Below are 18,173 nucleotides of genomic sequence, written 5' to 3'. Positions count from 1 at the left end.
GTTAAAGAGTCAATTTTCCTCTGGTTTAATGGATTTAAAATTCTCTTCTGTCCACAAACCACCTTCAGCAGCAAGAGTTGAAGAAAGTCATCGTGACATGATATTTTCACAACAAAACTCACAAAACTTGCATGGCTTTTCAGGAAAGATGATGAATAATTTAGCGATTTTTTTTTTTTGCTAAATTATTCCTCAAATTGCTAATAATTGAATAAATAAAATAATAATTGCTAAATTATTCCTCAAATATTGCTAAATAATTCTAAAACGGAAGGTTGAGAAGGGAAGATACAGTGACTTGGTGTCATGGTTTTGTCTGGGATATAGTTAATTTTCTTCATAAAGGCTCATATGATGCTGCATTTTGGATTTGTGATGAAAATAGTGGTGATAACACACTCAAGTTTTAGTTGTTACAAAGCAGTGCTTACACAAAAACAAAGACTTTTCTGCTTCTCATGCTGCCCTGGTAGTGTGGCAGCTGGGGGTCCACAAGAAGCTGGGAGGGGGCATGACCAGGACAGCTAACCCAAATGGACCAAAGGGCTATTCCAGGACATCATGCTCAGCAATACAAGCTGGGGTGAAAAGGGAGAGGGGCATTCCAAATGATGGTGTTTGTCTTCCCAAGAAGACGTTACATGAGCCCCCCTTTCCTGAAAGTGTTTGAACATCCTTCTGCTGATCAGAGTAGTGAATAAATTTACTTACTTGCTTTGCTTGCATGCACAGCTTTTTCTATACCTAGTAAACTGTGTTTATCTTGACCCACAAGTTTCCTCACTTTTACCCCTTATCCTGCATCGCACTGCAGAGGAGTGCATGAGTGAGCAGCTACATGGTGCTCACTCATGCCCACCTACCACCTGTGTTAAACCACAACAGTTGGCCTGGTTTAGACTGAAGAGGAGAACACTGAAGAGGAACCATGTTAATAATCCTTAAATAGATCAAAGATTGCTGCAGTGACAAGCAGATCAATCTGTTCTCCAGGCTGTTGTGGAGAAAGCAGGAAATGAAACAGTTGAAGTTAAACACGAATGGGGAGTTCAAGTCTGTTCGTGTTACTCTGACCAGTGGCTTGAATATGAGCTTAACATGGGCATGGATTTTTAATCATCTGAATTTGGGATAAGTTGAGTTTTAGTCTCTATATTGATTACATTAAACTGAAGCTGATTGCCTCAATGGATCCTATTTAGAAGGGAAAAAAAAAAATTGAAAGCAAAGTCTTATGAAAAAAAAACATTTCTTTCCACAACAGATTTGAATGATTACAATTTGTAATATTTGTTGACTCCATAATTTCTTAAAAAACAAACAAACGACAACAAAAAATTAGATTGTCATTGACATTTAAAAGATAAATAAGTATAAATCAAATAAAACTTTTTATTTAAAAATAAAAATCAAAACATCTATGATCTCTCTGCCTCTAAGCTTCATCTTCTGTATAGTTAGTCATAATTCATTAACATAATTAACATAATGAAATAGACATAATTAATTAGTCATAAGTAATAGGGTATTCTAGTCAATATGGCTTACTATGCAGTTAGAACAAATACGTTCTCATTTAATTATATGCTGTGATCTTACCTGTTCACTGTTAGTGTATTCTGATTTGTCACTTGCTGTTTTTCTTCCTGTACACACACAATCTGTCTCTTGAATTATACCATTTAGCAACTGTTACACAATTATTTCGAGGACAGTAGTGTTACTAAATAGATTTTGTCATCTTATTTACCTCATTTTGCATAGGCTTTTGAAGTTAAATGCATGCCTAAGATTTTCTTGAACCATTTTCGCTTACAGACCAACTGTCAGCATCAACAAAGCTATCTGTGCCAAGACATGGGTGTCTACATTTAGAATGAAACACCCTTCTTATTTTACAGAATGATAGAATCATAGAATGGCTCAGGTTGGAAGGGAATATATAAAACAATTTGATTGTATCTCCCACCTTATTAATATATGGACTGCAATGCATTTTTCTCCCGAAGAACCACTGAAATGGTAGTTTCTCCTTAGAAATAGACACCTCATTACTAAATAAAATTTTACAATTTTATATGAATAGATATACAGTAGTATGAAACTAAAGTTATTGCTTCCCACTTCGTGCTGGTGCAGCCTCACCTTGAGTACTGTGTAAAGTTTTGGATGCCACAATATAAGAAGGAAAGCTATTGGAGTGTTCAAAGGAGGGCTATAAAGATGATGAAAGGTCTGAAGGGGAAGATATATGAAGAACATCTGAAGTCACTTGATTTGATCAGCCTCCAGAAAAGGAGAATGAGGGGAGACCTCATAGCAGCTTAGTTTCCTTATGATGAGTAAAGAGAGGGAGGCACAGATCTCTTCATTCTGGTCACCAGTGATAGGGCCCAAGGGAACAACATGAAGCTATGTTAGGGGATGTTCAAGTTGGATATCAGAAAAAGGTTCTTCACTGAGAGGGTGATCGGGCATTGGAACATGCTCCCCATGGTCATTGCACTGAGCCTGCTGGAGTTCAAGAAGCGTTTGTATTATTCTCTCACACATGGTCTGATTTTGGGTTGGTCCTGTGTGGAGCCAGGAATTGGACTCAATGTGCTTTGTGGGTCCTTCCAACTCAGGATATTCTTTGATTCTATGAAGACTAATAATGGATAATTTTAGTCTTCATATACAATACAAATACCAATTATGAATGGGTAAAAATACAGAGGTACAGCTTACTCAGACTATTTTCTTACTATTATTCTGACAAGATTAAAAAATGTAAGAATTGTATCACAGAATCACAGAGTTGTAAGATTGAAAGAACTGTAGGAAAATCATTGGAAAAATAAGTTAAAATTATAGAAGAAAATGACAAAGCTTGTTTTCTAAGGTCAAGGGTTTTTTGTTTGTTTGTTTTTGTTTGTTTTTTTCTCTTTCTTCTTGTTGATTATTCTGTGCTTATGTTGTGATAAACATATTTTCTCAGACTATACTATGCCAATCGTTTTGCTTTGCTTTCTGAAAACAGAAATGAAAATATGGAATTTCTCCTTCCTAAAGATAGTGAGTTATCATAGAAGTTTTTTACACTGACAATGCTCAAAGTGATTCTTATTTCAAATAAAAAGCCATCTAACTAAAACTAAATTTCAGAATCTGTAGATTAACATGACTTCACATTCACGTGCAAGATAAAAGGTAAAATGCATACTGATTAATTTTGGTTATTAAAATTATGGTCATTATCTGTACTTAATTTTCCCTGCAAGACTGTACCTTTCATTTGTATGGGATGTAGCAAGATTCCCTTGTAGTCTAGTAATTTCCAAGCTTTCATTGGTGCACTTGATCAAAATATAAAACACATTATATGTCAAATGTATCCACAGTGCCAGGCGTTACTACATGATTTGAATTGCTTAAGTGGACCCAAAATCCAGGGGCCATTCTGATTTTACAGTCACGGGTTGATTGAATAAAACAGAAAAAAAAACTAATTAATTATAGATTGAATTCGTATATTAAAATTTGAATTAATATATCTAGACAATTTCTGCTCTGGATTTACCTTTGAAAGGTGTAAAGGCCAAATCAGGGTAAGACTGAGTACATTCTTTGCAGTGCTGGCATAGTTAGGAAGAAAGGCTTAACCATCTTGTGGGCATGGTCTGATAATTGATGGATTAGCTCTCTAAAAGTCAGCTATTTAGCCTGCATAAACTTTCCTGGACTTTTTCCAAAGTCAGTACAGAGTGATAAGCCCTCTAGCACATTCTTTAGCAGTGGAATGAATTACGCCTACATATTATGCCTGGCTTTTGAAGACTTATATATGGAAAAATGAGCCTCACTTTTTTTGGTTCTAGCTGGATTCTCCTCTGGCACATTCTCCGGCATTTATATGTATTTGTACAGTACATGCAAATCTATGAGTTGAATTTCAAAAGGAACACCGACACCCCTGTGCTGCTATCTTTTGGAGGGGATTGAGAACCCTTTGTTAGAAACCAAGACCCACTACACACTGCATATGGAGAGGAAAAGGCCTGAAGATAAGACCAAGAGATACCAGCACATTGATGTTAAGTGCTGAAAAGCAGAAGCCTAAATCCTACGCCATAGTGATGACTGTTATTTCTAGAGTGAAAATAGGTGTGTGAAACAACTCTTTCAAAAAAACCTGATACTTTCAGAAAATAACCAGTTAACTCTGGTCTCATTTGTGTCACAGAAAAGCAATGCTGAATTTAGCACATTTTTCCCTCCTCCTGCTTAAGATGAGCTATTAAGTAATGAACAACTTTAAATTATGCAATTAAGAAGAAAACGTTCAAAATCCAACACTGTGTTTTGGTAAAGAGATCTGAAGGAGGAGGTAGTTTTTCCTTGTTTCCTTTGCTCACAGTCTTCTTGATGGTCCTTTAGATTAAACTTTATTAGAAAATAAAACAATATAATAAATTATTAGAAAAGACATGAGAAATCAAGGTTTTTAATCTCTGATCAGTGTTGGAACTCAAAGCTTAACAGACAGTTATATAAGTTTAATGTAAGTTATATAAGTTTATATAAACAGTATAAGTTTATATTTCCTTTCTTTTCCTGGCCCACTGAATCTTGAATCATTCTGCTAACAGGCTCTTCAGAGAGAAGGAAAGTACTACTACTCTTTCTTCTACCTAACTGATAGCCTCCAGTTTAGTGCTTAAGTGACTGTCATAAGGATGAGAAATTTACATTGCAATCTTTCATGCATGGAGGGAAATTGAATCTCAGGTTTTTGTTGCATGAATAGATATTTCAACCTGTCAGGTTTGTTTAAGGGGACTTTACAATCTTTCAGAAAAAAAAAGTATTTTAGAAAAATACAGCTGCCTTAACTACATGTTGTTTCATGTATTATTTCTTAAGTTGGTTCTTTTGGAAGCAATTGGGTGAACTCCATTCAGGCCTACCTATATGAAAGCAGATAAGCTGTTCAGGATTTCTAAATTGGAAAAAGTTAGTAATAACAGCTGTAGGGCCAGATTTAGTATAATCTCCTTTCACTTCAGTCACAGATGAGTAGTCATTACAATTTTGGATTTAGCTACCTACTTTCTGCTTGTTTGTTAGTGTTTGGCTTGCATTTTCAATGGGAAACCTAGCCCCAAGTGTAAAAAGAATCTGTTGTTTTATAACAGATTTTTACCCTCAGTAAATTTGCAGATGACATCAGGTTGGGGGAAGTGTTGATCTGCTGGAGGGTAGGGAGGCCCTTCAGAGGAACCTGAACAGGATGGGCCAAGGCCAATGAGATGAGGTTCAATGTGGCTAAGTGCCAGGTCCTGCGCTTTGGCCACAACAACCCCATACAACACTACAGGATTGGGGCAGAGTGTCTGGAAAGTTGGTCAGAGGAAAAGGATCTGGGGGTGTTGGTTGACACTTGCCTGAACATGAGCCGGCAGTGTGACCAGGTTACCAAGAAGGCCAACAGCATCCTGGCTTGTATCAGGAATAGTGTAGCCAGCAGGACCAGGGACGTGATTGTTCCCCTATACTCTACTCTGGTGAGGCCGGACCTTAAGTACTGTGTTCAGCTTTGGGCCCCTCACTGCAAGAAAGGCATTGAGGCCTTGGAACATGTCTAGAGAAGGGCTAGGAAGCGTGTGAAGGGACTGGAATACAAGTTCTGTGAGGAGCAGCTAAGGGAACTGGGGTTGCTTAGTCTAGAGATGAGGATGCTCAGGGGTGACCTTCTTGCTCTCTACAACTACCTGATAGGAAGGTGTGGGGAGTTGGTGGTTGGCCTCTTCTTGCAGGTAACTAGTGATAGGACTATAGGGAATGGCCTCAAGTTGCACTAGGGGAGGTTTAGTTTGGAAATTAGGATAAATTTATTCTCTGAAAGCGTAGTCAGGCATTGGAACAGGTTGCCCTGTGAGGTGGTGGCATCACTGTCCCTGGCGGTATTTAAGGAAAAGGTTGGACATGGTACTTAGGGGCACGCTTGAGTAGGTGATATTGTTGGTAGGGGGATGGCTGGACCAGATAATCTTAGAGGTCTTTTCCAATATTAATGATTCTATGATTCTGTGATACTGAATAACTTTACCACTTCACAAAAGGGGCCTTTTTTTTTTTTTTTTTTTGAAAACAGCATTCCCTAGATAAATGAATGTGGTGTAAAAATTTTAATTATATTTGCTCTTCTATTTTCCTCAAGAAGAAGTAAATATGTTCTTTATTTTGTGTTGGTTTTGCTAGCTTGCAACTTTTTAAGAGGTTGAATTGTGCTATTTGGAAAGATGTGTATTGAAAGCTATCCAAAACTATACTAAGTCACACAAAACTCAGAAAAATTTTGCTCTGGGGGCAGGTGGATTAAAGGACTTGAACTCTGTCACCAGTTGCAGTCTTTGAGTCTTCTGAGGATCTGAGCAGAGGTTCAGTTCCTTGATTTGTGGAACTGTAATAGTAACTGGCTTGGGAGGGAGTCAGAGAAGGAACAGAAAGCAGAAACTCAGAAAACAGTTTTCTGAAAGCCAAAACATAGAAATGAAAACCATTGTAAGGGGAAAAAAAAAATCGGGGGTGACAATCAAATGGAAGGGGTTGCTCAAATCCCAGTCCAACTTTGCCTTAAATACTTCCAGGGATGGCGCATCCACAATTTCTCTGCCCCACCTTTTCCACTGCCTCACCACAATCACAGTAAAGAATTTCCTCCTAACATCCAATCTAAATCTGTCCTTCTTCAGTTTAAAACCATTACTCCTTGTCCTGTTACTAAACACACAAAATAAGAAACTGTCTCCTGCTTTCTTGTAGCCCCCCTTTACGTACTGGAAAACTGCAATGACGTCTCAGTGGAGCCTCCTCTTCTTGTAGTTTATTCTAGTCTCCCATATTTACTTGATAGACATCAAATAAAATTAAGATAGATTAATCATTTGCTGGAAGACAGACTGCATTGGGGTAGGTGGCATGATTTTGGTTAGCAGGGGGATGGGAGGCTGTAGAGAAGCCTTTGTGAGAAGAGGCTGGGTCTACATAGCTGGTTCCAGCCAGTTCCAACAGACCCACCGCAGGTTAAAACTGAATTCATCAGATGATCATCCTGTTGTTATCTCATCCCACAAGTTTTTTCCACCTTGTTTTCTCCCTTTGTCTCACTGAAAAAGAGAAGTGGTTGGGTGTGGATCTGGCAGCTGGACAAGGTCATCCCCGCCACACAGACAGAGACTTACAACTGAAAAAGCAAAGGTGTGTTTTTCAAGTGTTAGTTTCAATCCAAAGTGTTTGTGGGTAAACCTCTGATATCTCGTGTCTTCTTTATGTTTGAAGGAAGGGAGGAGAACTTTGTTTGCTAGGGATGTCAGTACTGCATTTTCATTGTAAAAATAGACACAAGTAAAATCACACAATAGAGATATATATCATAATAGAAACTGCCTTTCTGGAACATCTGCTTCAGGTGATTGCATGTTTAAAACAAGCAGTGCAAGTTTTATCAGATTCAGAAGCTGAGTTCACTTTATATAATAACTCACCACTGCAAAGTGCACTACTACAGAAAACAAACAAACAAGCAAACAAACAAAACTATACCATTCGTACTAAAACATTAAACCATCCTATTATTTTTTGACTTGTGATTGTGCACTTCTGTAGGAATATTAGCTTTCTAAGTTATTCAGCAAGACTGTGATAATTTCATCCCAATGGGCACCTAAACTCCACCATAGCCACTTACTCCCACTCCTCTAAGGAAGAGGGGGTGAAAATGTGATCAAAAAGGGCTTAAGGGTTTAGATAAAAACAGGGAGATTGCTCACCAAGTACTATCACAGGCAAAATACACTCAGCATAGGGAAATGAATATAATTTATTGCTTAAAAAAAAACCAAAACCCTACAAGCAAGCTAAAAGCATCTTCTCCCCATCCACCCTCTTCTATGTCCTCCCCCTGAGCAGCTGAGGTGAATGAGGAATGAGGGATGTGGTCAGTCCCTAACATTTTGTCTCTGCCACTCTTTCATGGTCACCCTCTGACCCTCCTCCAGTGTGGGGTCCCTCCCATGGGATGCCATCCTTCCCAAGCTGATCCTGCGGGGGCTGTCCACAGGCAGAAGCTCTCCAAGAACAGCTCCCACATGGGTCCCCCACGGGCAGCAGCTCCCCCCAGATCCCCTGCTACTGCATGGGCTCTGCTCCATGGGCTGCAGCATGGAGATCTGCTCTGTTGTGGTACACCACAGGCTGCAGGAGACAGCCTGCTCTACCATGGGCCTCTCCACAGGCTACAGGGGACTTCTGCTCTGGCACGTGGAACACCTCCTCCCCCTCCTTCTTCACTGACCTTGGTGTCTGCAGGGCTGTTTCTCACTCCTCACTCTCCCGGATGGTGTTGCGCAGCTTTTTTTTTTTTTTTTTTTTGTTTTGTTTTGTTTTGTTTTGTTGTCTTGCCTTTCTTAAATCTCATCTTGCAGAGGCTCAATCAACATCACTCACTGGCTCAGCTCCGGCCAGCAGTGATCCCTTTGGATCCGGCTGGAGCTAACTCTGATCTGACATGAGGCAGCTTCAGGCCTTCTCACAAAGGCCATCCATACAGCTCCTTGCTACTAAAACCTTGCCACATAAACCCAATACACAAGTATTAAAGAAGGAGACCAGGTACATAGCATTTTCTGAGAGATTTTTTTGTGTGTACGTTAACGGTCCTTAAGGTGACAAGATGGATCCTTAATGTTAAATGAAAGAAGGTTTTTTGTTTGTTTGTTTTTCACACTGCAATAAAGGGATTTTCTGATATATGAGGCAGAAGACCTGCAGCTCTCCTCAGCATTTTCCACTAGCAAATTTACTCTGCTTAGTACAGCAGTTTGGCTTCATTGATTGCTCTAGGTTTGTAATTCTTCCCATGCACTGTGAAATATGGTTGGGCACTAAAAACAGACTATTCTATAACATGGAAAAATAATATGAACAGCAGAAATTGCAATGCCAGGAATTTTAAGACTTATCTCTTGTCTTAAATGTTTTATTTTCTAATAGACAATGGGTGACAGTCTGGAATGATGGTCCTATCATTTCTCGTTGGTTCTGTGCAACCTACACCCATGCAGGAGCAGGGGTCTGGGGGAGCTGCCTCCCGTGGGGAACCCATGTTGGAGCAGTCAGTTTGCTCCTGAGGGATGGATCCTGTGGTACAGACCCACAGTGGAGCAGTTCTTGAAGAGCTGCTGCCTGTGAGAAACCCGTGCAGGATCAGTTTGGGAAAGACGGCATCCCGTGGGAGAGACCCCACGTTGGAGCAGGGTCAGAGTGTAACTGTGAAGGAGCAGCAGACACAAAGTGTTAGGGACTGACTGCAGCCCCCATTCCCCATTTTAGAAGAGGACATATGAGGGGAAGGTGTTTTTAGCCTGTTTTTAGTTTCTCACTGTTCTAGCTTGTTAGTAATAGGCAGTAAATTGCATTATCTCCCTATGCTGAGTCTGTTTTTCCCATGATGATAATTATTTAGTGATTTACCTGTCCTTATCCTTATCCTATTCCTATCCTATTCCCTGTCCCTTTAGCCCTTTCCATTGTATTTTATCCCCTTTTCCTTTGAGGAGGGGGAGTGAGAGAGCTGTTCTGGTGGAGTTCCACAACTACAATCCAGTGTAGTTCCACCAATAAATTAGTCCAATTAGTTTTTCTAATTAAACATACATAAAGAAAAACAAAACAAAAGAAAACAAAAAAACCCTTGCGTGTAAAAGAATAGCATATTAAAACAAATAGAAACATGTTACAAGATCCAAAATTACATTTGCTGTAATTGCCTAAGGGTCTAAAAACCTGAGGTTTTTATGCTCACTAAGCCAGGCAGAACTAAGTCCCTTTGGTATCTTGTAGAGTTTAGAAGGGTGCTTAGGACACAATTCATTTACCCAGGTTTTAGAAAATTGGAATCTGAATATTTGATTCTAAATCGATTCCCAGGTGCTTCATTTCCAGACATTCACAAGGAAAAGGCACATTTAGATGGAAATATTTCTAGTCCTGAAAAAAAAAGGTGTCTCAGATATACAGAATAATTGCCTTTTGACTTGTTACATGAATGCAGTGAAAGCTGCAGATGACTAGATTTAGTGTCAAACTTCAAAGGGACAAAATTATTTCACTATAATGGCCAAAGAAAATCAATAACTTAGTAATCATTTTGCTCTACTTTATTTTAAAAGTCACAATACATAAATCATATTGCATAAATAGAGAAGCAAGATTTTAATTTCATAGTATTAAAATATTTGTCTAAATGCTACTTTCCTTGTCATAAGTGATGAAAAATAATATGTAATATTAAATATTTCTCTTTTTCATGGATACAAGTGTTCTTTTTACTTTAGTTTTAAATTTTCACCATGAAGCAGCAATGATTTTGTCATACAAGCTCTTTTTTTTTCCTTTTTTTTTTTTTTTTGCTATAATATATGGTTATAGGTTATGGTTATTACTGAAATATTTCAGTGTTTCTTAGTATGGTGAATGGGGCAAAATCATTGTGACACTCACATGGAAATGTTATATACTAAGAAAAATACCCATCTAGGAAATCTGTCCTATGGAAGGAAGTGTTAAGAAACACATGCTTATATATCATAATGATAAAAAGTAATCATTACTTTTCAGTCATTATTCTAATTAATCAACATTTAATGGAAAGGTAATTATTTCTCAAGAAATTTTTATTTAAGGGAAAAAAATCTTAAATGATTCTTGACAAATTGTTCTGCTTTCAGTGTTTTTCTGCGATACCTGTTAGAATTGGTTATATATTTTATGGTTATATATATTGGTCTTTCATTATTTGGAATGATCCCAGGGTTTATTTTCACACTTTTAAAGATTAACTTCTGGATGAAAAATTATATTAAAAACAAACATACAAACAAAAACCCATAACATTGCAAATGTTTTGCAATGAGTTTTCACTAAAGGAAATACAACTTTGATTAACACACATTTGAAACATGGTATTTTCTATATTTTATTTCACAGCAGCTGTGACTGCATATGCTTAGTTGCCGCATTAGAAAGTATCTTTGTTTTAAATTTGCACTTTAAAATACAGCAAAATGTAGATTATCTAAGATACTGTTTTCAAATATACCACAGTCAAAAAGGCTTTTCTCTTTTAAACATCTGTATTGTGGTGTAGCAGAAAAAAAAAAAAAAAAAAAAAAGCTTTTTGTAAACATAATTTCACCTGTTGTAATTGGCATAGTGACTGTTCTGAAAAAGGAATTTGTTTATGAGGAGTATGTATGTACTCATACAGAATGTTACATTTGTCAGCCTATATCCAGACTTCAAAGTATGGCAAATTTTCATTCAGATAACAAAGAATAGTTGCTATTTTCAAGTAGTATTATTGTCTCGTCACTTATGCACACAGGTAAACACCTGTGTCTTCTCATTTCTGAGAAGGTATCTTCTTAAAAGTAAGAATGTATAAATACTGATAAATATGAAATATACTAAAGAACAGTGCATCTTTGAGGTTATGTATACAGATTTATCATTTTTATGAATCTTTTTCCAAATAAGAACTTGTTTATCTAGTTATTCTTTTACAGGACATTGATTCTCTTTGCTGCAGCACTTTCATCTTTCATTTATAAAGAAAGGCAATATATGTGTAATCGTTTAGAGTGCTTTCAGAATTACAAAAAAAAAAAAAAAAAAAAAAAAGAGACAGAAAAAAGTCCTTGTATTCTTAAAAGAGCACCATAGAAAGTTTGTCCTTGTCTTCACATTGACACAGATGTCAGCTTGTAGCCAAGTCTATTTAACAAGTTTTTCCTCTTATTCAAGGGGGAAGAGAGAGAAGTGTTGGAAGAAACTATAAGCTGAATCACTGCTGTTAAAAAAAGAAATCTAACACACAATAGAAATCTGTTATAAAAGGAGATCTCACTGAGAGAAAAAGATTTTTCTTTTTTTTTTTTCATGAAGAAAAGATAATGCAAAGCTTTAATCTTTCTAAAGGCTTTCTACAGATATGAAAGTGTGTTACATTTTGTGTTGGTTTTTGTACTAAAACTGGCAGGTGGCTGGAAGAGGACTCGGGAGAGGTTAACATCTGTCTTTTCATAGTTTGAAGAATTCAGGTTTCATCTTAACTCATTTTAACTCTTAGAATTCTGACAGTATTAAAATCCCCTTTATATTATATATATATATATATATTGTGTATCTATATTGTATATATATGAGTGTATGTATATAAATATATGTTATTATATTTTTTTATATTTTCTTCTTCCATTTAACTGGTCCTTGTTCACATTAATTAATGATTTAAAGGATTTAAAGGCAGAATATAATTTTCATTTCTGATGGTAAAATTTTCCTCTTTATATCTGTCTGGACCTCTGGAGATATATATATATATAATATATATATGTACGTATGTATGTGTATTTTTCCTGTGAAATAAAGAAACTGAGCTGCAGATTCTAGAGAGTTGTTAAGTAGCATTATTATTATTATTATTATTATTATTATTATTATTATTATTATTATTATTATTATTATTATTATTATTTTCTGTTAAGAATATCTAAGTTTTTAAACTGGAGAAAATTGTAAGAAAAAGCTTTTCTCCATAAAATGTAATTTAGTTACATGATTTGCATTTATACACTGATCTCATTACTGTGCATAAAAGAATGTATGTGTATGTGTATATGTATATGTATATGTGTGTACCTTTACTATGTATGTACTACAGTATGCTTATACTAAATATATGTATACTATTTGTACACTGTATACTATATCTACTATATATACACACACTATATTCATATTCTTATCTGTATATGTTTTTTTATACTATACTATATGGTTTAGTGGTTTAATGGAGGACTGGTTAGTGTTAGGTCAGAGTTTGGACCAGGCGATCTTGGAGGTCTCTTCCAACCTAGACAATTCCATGATTCTGTGATTATGCGTATGAGTGTGTAAATTTTAGGAGATAATGGAATGTGTAGCAAAAGGTAACAGAAGGCAGTCCTTAAGGTCTTACACTACAAAAAATGGTGGAAAGAAAAATCCCTCAAGACTTCCAATTTTCTACTGTCTGCAAAGTATTAAAAACTTAAGTGGAAAACATTGGCCATAAATACATGCCAAAGTGAATAGGCAGTGGTGTATGCTTTAACTTCTTCAGCCCAAAAATATGGGAGTGTGGAAGAGGAAAGGAGTACAGAAGTTACGCTTTCCTCTGTAGTATCTCTTATTGCAGCAATGTGAATCACAATGCTGAGCCGGATGGACCACTGGTTTGGGCGAGTAGTGGTCATTCCTTGTGTTTGTTTGTTCTAAATACATTTCCAGAAGAGGACTAAGCACATCTGTAAGTGAATTACTAAATTAAACCTTTCTGATCATGTTTTCAGGACATCTTGTCACCTAGTTTCTCTTCTTTCCACAAGGTGCAAATATACCCAACTACTATGACACTGAGTCCTGAACACACAAACACATATTAGTTGTGAGATCCTAATAAGTATTTAAAACTGTATTCTTTTTGAAATAAAGGGATCATATGAAAGTTATTCTTCTTCACTGCAAATTTTAAGGATGTGACAGATATAATACATGTACAATTGCATAGAAACTTAATTATTTACATCTACAAGAAAAGAAGCAAAGAAAAAACTGCTGAATACCATTTCCTGGATTTCATCTGGACCCTAACTTTTTGAAAAAATAATTCCCTCATGTGTCCAAAGCTAAGGGTATGTCTAGTCTACTACCTACAAAACAGGAAGGGACCTAGCTCTGGTCCAAGGCTAAATGACACCAGCTATCTCACATCTATATTGTTTAGATATAGCCTAAGTAATATGTCTTGTAGACATATCTGATGTAAAAACCTAGTTGGAGCAGCCCAAAATGTAGGCAGGAAATCAGCTAAGCGATGAAGGTGATCAGAGTTCTAGTGCTTGAGCCTCCTGGCTATGATTTATTTACTGCTGCAGTTATAGACTGAGGAATTTGCTATCTCACAATCCTGCAAGGACATAGGGAAGAAAGGCATTATAAGAAAGAAATATTTCTGGTAGTGAGGTGGTTGGGTGCAGACAATAAAACAGTGAAGCCTAGAACTCCAACTCAGTCAACAGATAATATACATCGGTCTTTTTATTTAATAGTTTATGCCAAAATTTCCAGTCTCTTTTCCCATTTTGTTTTTCTCAGTCTCAATGCACCCGCCCTATATCTTTGCTTCTGCTTTTGCTTGTTTTCAGTCCCTGTTTTGTACCACATCCTTGCAAAATTACATAAAGAAACTTGGAACCTCATAGAATTCTGCAAGACAAAACAATTATAGGTATATTTTTAAAGTCAGTTACTTTGTACCTGCATCTCAGACAAGGCAGAAACACATAACAACACACTACCACTAATAAGACTATAAAAATCCCCACAGTGAGAACTGTTTCTCCCCAGTAGCAGTGGGAATTGAGATACCGATAGTTATGAATGCACCCTTCCTTCAGATACAGAGAATATTCCCTTCATCAGTGCATGAAAGAAAAAAATATAATAAGAATAAAAAAAAAAATCAATGTGTCATACCCTTCTAGAAACCACATTTTATACAGTTTATGCAAAAACAAACAAAAAACAACAACAACAACAACAAAAAACACCACCACCAACAAAAAAAACAACACTGGGCTTTTGTACCTGTCCTGTAAATTCATAGCATTTCTTGACACTTTTCACATTTAACTTTGACTGGATGACAAGTATGAACACTCTTGGTCTAAAGTTATGAAACATAAAACAGTTCTCTTGTCACAACTGGAAGTGCTAAAGAAAACATCTAAACTGGGAAAGTAAGATTGTCTGGAACTGTTCACACACACACACACAAAATGCATGATGGCTGCTTACTGTGTCTCTTTCATATCTCTCTCCTCCACATATATATTCACAGTCTGTGTATACATAAAATTCAGTAAAACTCTCCCAAAAAGAAGCTCCGCATTTTCAAGTGCTATTAATACGTGTGTTTAATGTTAGCACACTTAACTAAGCTCTTAGGAATTGCTGGCAATATTATTAGAATCTGACTAGGTTTGTAGAAAAATCTTTGAGTTACAAAGGCAGACAGAAATAATCTGGTTTAAAGATAAATTAGTTATGAAGAACTAATAGTTACTAGAACTAATAATAGCTAATAGTTATTAGTAAACTAGAAAAGATCCATTTGGATCCAAGTGGACAACATCACAGTTAAAGGACTTCTTATATATAACATATATAATCAGTTCAGGTGAACCCTTTGTAGTTCATCTGCAGTTTAGTTTGACGAAGTACACTTCCTACATTACCCATGAAAAACATGGTAAAGACTTCAGCTTGCAAAGATATAGAAGTTCATATACAAAAGGTATAAGATTCATCAGTAAAATCTTTCTGGCATTCTGTGCCTTGCTCGATCACTCTTTTCCCACATCAGGAAATGTTATAATGGCAATCTTTACTAGTAAGTATCAATTAATGTCCAAATTATACTTCTATTTACTCTCTCTGTATCTCTGCAATTTCATAAAAATCCATTGATCCTTGAGCAATTAAAAAAAAATGATTTTCTTATACTCAAAGCAAATATCATTCACATTGAAAATATACTAAAATATAATAAATAAACAAGGTATGTAAAAGAAATCCATAGCATCAAAGAACTACATTAGGACAAGTAATCATTAGCGAGAGGACAGAAGAAGAGAGAAGATCCAACTGTGTTATATAATCTTGCCAGTGAGTCTTAAGGCTTCTTTGAAACTAAAGTTGACATCTTCTAGATTTCCAAGCCTCTTCTTAGGGCCTGGGCTAAGTATCACTATATGGGCCCCAGTATCACTATCACTTCAGACACATTTTGGTCCACAAAGTGATCAGAGAAGGACAGAAATTAAAAAAGAGACAACTAAAGCAAAGTTTAATCCCTCACCTTGAAAAACATCTTGTTTCTGTCATTAAGTAATCAAATCTTCTGAGCTAGGCTTGTTTGCTTGTTTGTTTGTTTTATTTTTATTTTAATTTTGTAGATGTGGAGGAATACATGCTACTGAGTACTTAGGGAATATGTTAAAACAATGTAATATTGTACAGATAACAAATGTCCATAAACATCTCTGTAAGCAACTTCCTAAATTGACAAACATGGCCTGAGAGTTTTTTTTTTTCCCAAGCCACCTATGAAATAGGTCGCATACTCCAGATTTTAAATGAATAAATGCAAATGCAAATGAATAAATGCAGCACTAAAGCAGCAGAAACTAACTATGAGAAAATAAAAAGCAAAGCAAAGCAAAACAAAACAAGACAACAAATAAATACCTTTTATTTCTTCCAATAATTTCTTCAAGTAAAGGTCCTGTCCTGGACCCAAATCAAGATGTCACAAAACAAAACAAAACAACTGTGAAGTAGGCCTGGATCTATGCCATCCCCAAAAAAAGAAACAAACAAATAAATAAATAGAGTATATAGTTTTGTTTTGTTTTGTTTTTTTTCCCCTGAATTACCTATTTGTTGATTTTTTTTTTCTAAACATCTATTAAAACTTCTGCATCTGAATTTCTGACAAATGTCAAAATAATTTGTCCAGTGAAAAATATTTCCTGTATAATTTTGAACTTCTAAACTGTTTAAAATTGTATTATCCCATCACTGTGCTTTACTTAAGAAGCTTGTATTCTATTTGATTTTTTTCTCCATCTTTCTTCTTATGCATTCTAAACTCTTGCTTGAAAAATTTAGCTAAAGACCTGAACACTTGTTCCCAAATTTTCTTCATTCTTTCTCTCCAGACTGGTTTGTGAGAATCAATTTCTGTTTCAAAAAGATTATTTTTCATATTTGATAATGTTAATTATTTTATAAAATTACCTGGTTTATTCATTTATATTGATTTCTTGTCTATAATGCACATAATCATTCTGATTTGAGATAGTATAATAAATCATATTTGTATTATTTAATTTTGAAATTTTAACAAATAAAAAAGTTCCAGTGAACTTGAAGTACTTTATCATGTTGATTTTGGCTGGGATAGAGTCAATCTTTGTGTGATGCTATTTTTTGCAGTAGTGACCGAAACAATCCTGGTTAGATACCACTCTTACCTGTTGCTGAGCAGTGCTTTACACAGTGCCAATGCCTTTTCTGTTTCTCAAACCAGCCTGCTGTTGAGGATGCAAGACGTTTGTAGGGGAGACAGTCAGAACAGGTGGCCCCAACCTAGGGGGTATTCCAAGCCATATGACATTATGATCAACAGTAACGGCTGGGGACTATGCAGATTCTGGCATAAAAATTAACACTCCGTGATGTAACTATATCAGACAGTAGTCTTACTCTATAGTATAGTGGAATAGAGGACATACCGTGCTACCATGTTTTGAGTACATTATGCTTTAGAAGAAACATCTCCTAAACAGGTAGTTTAATATCTTTATTTCAATATATATATATATATATATATATATATATAGATATATAGATATCTTATATATATATATATTAAGATATATATATATATATATATATATATATATTATATTATATATATATATATTATATATATATATATATATTAAGATATATATATATATATCTTAATATATATATATTAAGATATATATATATCTTAAATATACATCTTAAATTTTGTGGATTTTAGATTTTAGTCCTGTTGGATATGAAGAGCACATTCACTCATTATGAGTGCACTGTGTGAACACCCTTGATATAACACTGTAGCACAAATAATAGCAGGATGTCCAGGAACTGTATCTTGACACATTGTTGATCTTTCTCTCACTTTTTTTTTTTTTTTTTTTTTTCCTCATGTTGCAGAAAGACTGTTAAATTAGTAAATATTTTCAAAGTGGTAGGTATTCTTAGATACAGTTTTTAAAAACTTACTGTTTTTTGATCTTGAGATATATTTCCCCATAGCTAGAGTGGTTGAGCCTGGAAGAAATCTCTTGAGTGTCTAGTCCAACTGAAAACAGGGTCAACTAGAAGAGATTGCCAAAAGCCATGGCCAGTTTTGAATATCTGCAAGGAGAAAGACTCTACGATATGTCTGGGCAGCTTGTTTCAGTGTAAAA

This window comes from Anas acuta, chromosome 1 (genome assembly GCF_963932015.1).
Source record: "Anas acuta chromosome 1, bAnaAcu1.1, whole genome shotgun sequence".
Lineage (NCBI taxonomy): Eukaryota > Metazoa > Chordata > Aves > Anseriformes > Anatidae > Anas > Anas acuta.
The sequence above is the reverse complement of the archived record's forward strand: the minus strand, read 5'-3'. Positions refer to the sequence as shown.